General features: G+C 45.2%; 1 non-coding gene across 1 annotated transcript; it reads right to left on the bottom strand.

The window, feature by feature from the left end:
* Positions 1-5575: 5575 nt before the first annotated feature.
* trnal-cag (transfer RNA leucine (anticodon CAG)) lies at positions 5576-5689 on the bottom strand. Its single transcript has 2 exons — positions 5652-5689; positions 5576-5610 (listed from the first exon to the last, which is right to left on the bottom strand). It is a non-coding gene; the product is annotated as a tRNA-Leu (tRNA).
* Positions 5690-6123: the final 434 nt, after the last annotated feature.

Below are 6123 nucleotides of genomic sequence, written 5' to 3'. Positions count from 1 at the left end.
GGGAGAGAGAGACTGAGAGAGAGGAGGAGAGAGAGGAGTGAGAGAGAGAGAGAGACAGAGAGAGAGAGACGAGGGAGAGAGGATAATGGGAGAGAGAGAGGGGGAGAGAGAGAGAGAGAGAGAAAGAGAGACAGACAGACAGACAGACAGACAGACATTGTTGTAAATTGCAAAATCAGTTGCATTGGAACAGTTTCACTCTCTTGACCTCAGAAGTCTGTGTTCAATGGTACAAACAACCGTCACAAACTGACCTCTTTCTTGTTTCCAGTGAAGAACCGTGCGGTCATCTGTGTCTTGTCATGTCCATCACTCTCTCCGGATGCAAACAGATACTTACAGAATCAGAATCAGGTTTATTATCACCGGCATGTGCCGTGAAATGTGTTAACTTAGCAGCAGCAGTTCAATGCAATGCATAATATAGAAGAAAGAAATAAGTAACTCAATGACAGTATATGTGATATTTAGGAATCGGATGGCAGAGGGGGCGAAGCTGTTCCTGAATCGCTAACTGTGAGTCTTCAGGCTTCTGTATGGTACCAATGAGAAAAGGCCGTGCCCGGGGTGCTGGGGGTCCTTAATAATGGACGCTGACACCGCTCCTTGCAGATGTCCTGGGTACTTAGTAGGCTGGTACCCAAGATGGAGCTGCCTAAATTTACGACTATCTGCAGCTTCTTTTGGTTCTGTGCAGTAGCAACCCCCCACAACCCCCAACCCTCCATATCAGACAGTGATACAGCCTGTCAGAATGCTCTCCCATCTATAGAAGTATTTGCGTGTATTTGTTGACATACCAATTCTCTTCAAACTAAAGTATAGCCACTGTCTTGTCTTCTTTATAGCTGCATCAATATGTTGGGGCCGGGTTAGGTCCTCAGAGATCTCGACACCCAGGAACTTGAAACTGCTCGCTCTCTCCACTTCCGATCTCTCTATGAGGATCGGTATCTAATCCTTTGTCTTGCCGTTCCTGAAGTTCACAATCAGCCCTTTCGTCTGACTGACGTTGAGTGCAAGGTGGTTGCTGAGACACCACTCCACTAGTTGGTGTATCTCGTTCCTATGCGCCCTCTCATGTTAACTTAGCAGCAGCAGTTCAATGCAATACATATCATAGAATAAAACATTAAGTAATCAATTACAGTGTATGTGTATTGAATAGACTAGAACATCGGGCAAAACAGAAATTGAGGCAGTGTTCACGGATACGGAGCCCATTTAGGAATCGGATGGCAGAGGGGAGGAAGTTGGCATGTCGCAAAGGTAATGCTACATTTGTTATGGGGGACTTCAACATGCAGTTAGAGTGGAGGAATTAGGTTGGTACTGGATCCCAAGAAAGGGAGTTTGTGAAGTCCCTCCGAGATGGATCCTTAAAACAGCTTGTACTGGAGCCTACCAGAGAGAACGCAATTCTAGATTTAGTGTTGTGCAATGAACCGGATTTGATCCGGGCCCTCGAGGTAAAGGAGCCATGAGGAGGTAGTGACCATAAGTGAGGGCGTGGAATAGCACGGTAGGCATACTTGATGATGGTGTGACAGTGTTTCAGTGTGTTGTTTCCTCTGCTATTGCAAGTAATCTGTTGACAGTAAATCATCGTGATTTTTTTCCAGACTGGCCTGGCTGACGTCCCCCAAAACACGGGTGAAGGCGTTAGAGTGCGCTGTTTCGTGCATGTTGATCCCATTGTTCCTTCCTTATGCCACTGAATGTAGGGTTCACACCTTTTAGATTTTTGACTGAAATGTATGTTCTCGCTCTTCTCCCTAAGTTCGTCAAGTATTATTATTATTATTATTACTATTACTATTATTACTATTTATTATTATTATTAATATAATATTACTACCCGTATACCTATCTTTGAAATCCACACGCATTATCACCTTTACTTCCTGCTTCGGACTGGGTGTCCTGGTGTGCTATCCCATGTATTATGGATTGCCCTACACATAATACTGGATCGGTCGTCATGTTATTGTAGGACCCTGACTATGAAACATGACGAGGATTTATAGTAATGGATGGCACCTTTTAAAGCAAGATTTTGGTGAATGAAGTTTGCCGCGTGATTGTGTCTGTGTAAGTAACCAGATGACGAGCTCCCGCGTGGGAGGTTGGTCACGAGGATTCAGTCGCTGGGCATTCATGATAAGGTAGTAACTAGGATAAGACATCGGCTTTGTAGCAGAAGCCAGAGAGTGGAGGTAGATTGTTGCAGCTCTGACTGGAGACCTGTGTCTCCTACAGTCCCTCAGGGATCAATGCTGGACACATTTTTGTTTCTCGTCTATATCAAGCACCTGAATGATAATGTTGTTTCCTGGATATTTGCGGTTGACAGTATGATTGGAGCTGTAGTGGACAGCGAGGATCTGCACCAGCTGGAAAAATGAGCTGAAAGATATCTGATGGAATTTAGAGCATAGAAGTGCGTGGTGTTGCCCTTCGGTAGAAATAACCGGGGAGATTGAACGGTAGGGCACTGGGGAATGCAGTAGAAGAAAGGGAGCTGGGAGCTGGGAGTGCAAGTCCATAATTTATTGAAAGTGGCGTCACAGGTAGTTTCTACTGTAGAGATACTTCCTTCATTTTCATCTTCGTACTTTCAGTTAATTTCAGTTTCGTGTACTTCCTATCACAATAGTATATGTTCGTTGGAGTTGTTAGTCATGTTTCTGTTAATGAAAGTATATCCTTAGAAGTTTTATCTGACTGTTCTGTAAAGTGTTTATGTCTTATTCTGTTCATCCCTCTTCTGTCCCCTCTAAACCATTGGAACTAATCAGGTGCCGATCAATATTAGGGAATTAAAAGTTACCCATGATAACAACACTGTTATTTTTGCACCTTTCCAACAGCTGCCTCCCAATCTGCTCCTCGGTATCTCTGTTGCTACCACGCGGCCGACAGAATACCCCCAGTAGAGTAACTGCTCCTTTCCTGTTCCTGACTTCTACCCATATCGACTCAAAAGAGGATCCTGGCATATTACCTCCCCTTTCTGTAGCTGTAATAGTATCCCTGACCAATAATGCCACCCTCCTCCCTTTATCACCCCTCTCTATCCCTTTTAAAACACTGAAATCCAGGAATATTGTGAATCCATACCTGCCCTGGTGCCAGCCAAGTCTCAGTTATGGCCACTGCATCATAGCTTCATGTATATATCCAAGCTCTCAGTTCATCACCTTTGTCCCTGATGCTTCTTGCATTAAAGTACATGCACTTTAGCTCTTCTACCTAACTGCATTTACACCTTTTATTCTGTTTCTCTTTCATCAAACCCTCTTTATATTTTCGATCCGGCTTTTCTCCATACACTACAGTTGCATGACCTTTATCCCCCTCCACCTCACTATCTGCTCTAACACTGCGGTTCCCCTCCCCCTGCAAATCTAGTTTAAACCCGCTGGAGCAGTACAAGCAAACCTTCCCGCAAGGATGTTAGTCCCCCTCCAGTTCAGGTGCAACCCGTCCCATCGGAACAGGTCCCACCTTTCCTGGAACTAGGCCTAATTGTCCAAAAACATGCAGTCCCCCCTCCTGCACCAACTCCTTAGCCACGTATTTAGCTGAATTATCTTCCTATTTCTAGCATCACTAGCACGTGGCAATGGTCGGCTTCCTGCGATTGTAACCCTGAATGTCCCGTCCTTCAACTTTGCACCTAACTCCCTAAAATCTCTTTGCAGGACCTCCTCCTTCTTCCTATACACGTCATTGGTCCCTACATGGACGGCAACATCTGGCTGAACACCCTCCCTCCTGAGAATACCGAGAACTCGATCCGAGATATCGCCCACCCTGGCACCAGGGAGGCAACAGACCATCCGGGATTCTCGATCTCTCCCACAGAACCACCTATCTGTCCCCCTAACTATCGAATCCCCTATCACTACTACTCTCCTCTTTTCCCTCCTTCTGTTCTGAGCTAAGGGTCCAGTCTCATTACCAGAGACGCGACCACGGCAACTTGTCCCTGATAGCTCGACCCCACCAAACGGACCGTGCTTTGATGACTGCAATAACATTGCTGTGATTGAATTGTGCATTTGTAAAGCACAGTTGTTGTCAGGGGTGGGGCTCGATCCCACCCCTCTAGGTGGCGACCAGAGCACTCGCGTTTACAAGGAAGCGATGTTCTCGCCTTAAGTCTGGGGCCTTAGACCACTCGGCCACCCTGACAACCCTGCAGTAATCTCTTCACATCGAACATAAACAGCTGTGTCTCAGAAGATTCTGTATGACTGTTTTGGTGAGAGAGTATGCATACAAACACACAGTATATCCTGGGATTTGAAATGAAAATGGAATGTTGCATTTCCTCAGGTTGCCAAGCATGTGCGAAATTAAAACATACGGCAGTACAGCACTGGAACATGTAGTGCATACAGTTCAGGCTAATGGTCATAGAAAGAGTGACGAGGCTTTCGAGAGTGCAGAAAGGCTTTACCAAAATGCTACCTGAATTAGACGATTTGGGCGATAATGAGACTTTGGTCAAACTTGGGTTGTTTTCTCTGGAGTAGCGGAGGGCGACCGGGAATCTGATAGATGTTTCTGAGACTATGAGAGGCATAAATAAAGGTAGAGTACACAGAGATTATCTCCATCCCACGGTCGACATGGCTTATACCATCGGGCATACATTTCAACTAAGAGGGGATAATTTTAAAAAAGATGTGGCAACACCCCGTCACTCAATGTCAGCAAGAACAAGGAAGTGATTGTGGTCCTCGGTAGAGGGAAAAATGAAATTCCATGAGCCAGTTCTCATCCGAGGATCAGAGGTGGAGAGCCGAAGTTACTTTATATTAGTGGGTATTACAATTTCCTCTACTTTCTCAGGAGACTGCGGAGATTCGGCATGAAATTAAAAAGTTAGACGAACTTCTAAAAATGTGTAGTGGAGAGTATATTGTCTGCCTGCATCACGACCTAATACGCAACAGCAAGGCCTTTGAAGAAAAATCTCAAAAGCAAGTTAGTGGATTCGGCCCAGTCAATCACGGGTAAAGCTTTGCCAAAAATTAAGCTAATCTACATAAACCGGTGTCATCGGAAAGCAGCATCCATCATCAGAGATCTTCACACTCAGGCTGTTGTCGCTGCTGCCCTCAGGTTGAAGGTAGAAAGTACACGCGCCTCAGGACTCACTAACCCCACCACGTTCAAGGACAGTCACTGCCCATCAATCATCAAGCTTTCCATACAAAAAGGTGACCTCTTACACTCACGTGACTCACATTTCCGACAACAAATGATTTCACTTTAAACACTTTTATATATTGATTAGCTGAGTATGTCTGGAGGAACTCAGAAGGCCAGGCAGCATCTGTGGAGAAGAGTAAACAGCCGACATTTCGGTCCTAGATCCTCCACCAGGGAATTCTTTCTGAAGAAATCGGGCACCCAGTACTCGATGAACGATGATCTGTTGTGCTGTGATGTGCCGTGACGAAATCACAATCTTGTCTTTCCACCGTTTTTCTAATCCACACAAACAACCCACGTTCTCCTCGCAGTAATAACATCCCTCGATTGAATATTTAAGGACAAAAAATGTCAGGAGTGGGATTCGAACCCACGCCCCCAGATGGAGACCAGAACACTCCTGTTCGTAGGAAGGACTTTCATTCCCTGAGTCTGGCGCCTTAGACCGCTCGGCCACCCTGACAACTTTCCATCACCCGCTTCACATCCAAAACAAGTGGTTGTGTTTGAGAACAGATTGAATGCCTGAGTTGAGAACTGAGTTATATACACACAAACACATCCTGGGAATGAGAAATGAAAACGAGCTTGTTACAGATTTCTCAGGTTAGGCAGCATCTGTGGAAAGAGAAGCAGTGTTAAAATTACAGATCAGAACTCGTTAGACGCAGAGATTTAGGAAGGAGGCTGTAATAGTGATGAAAACGCTTGGAAGACTCGTTGTCTTCTCGTGCAGGGAAGTGAGGAAATGGACATTTATACATAGGACGGAATTTGACACCACTGGGTGGGAGGCGGTCATGACAAATTCTACCAAACTTGAACACAAGAGGTTCAATTGTAACGGGGAACGCAGCTTTACAGATGGATGCTGATAAATAGAATATAAAGTCTAAT

The sequence above is a fragment of the Mobula birostris genome, chromosome 13 (assembly GCF_030028105.1).
Source record: "Mobula birostris isolate sMobBir1 chromosome 13, sMobBir1.hap1, whole genome shotgun sequence".
Taxonomy (NCBI): domain Eukaryota; kingdom Metazoa; phylum Chordata; class Chondrichthyes; order Myliobatiformes; family Myliobatidae; genus Mobula; species Mobula birostris.
This window is presented reverse-complemented; position numbering and strand designations above follow the sequence as displayed.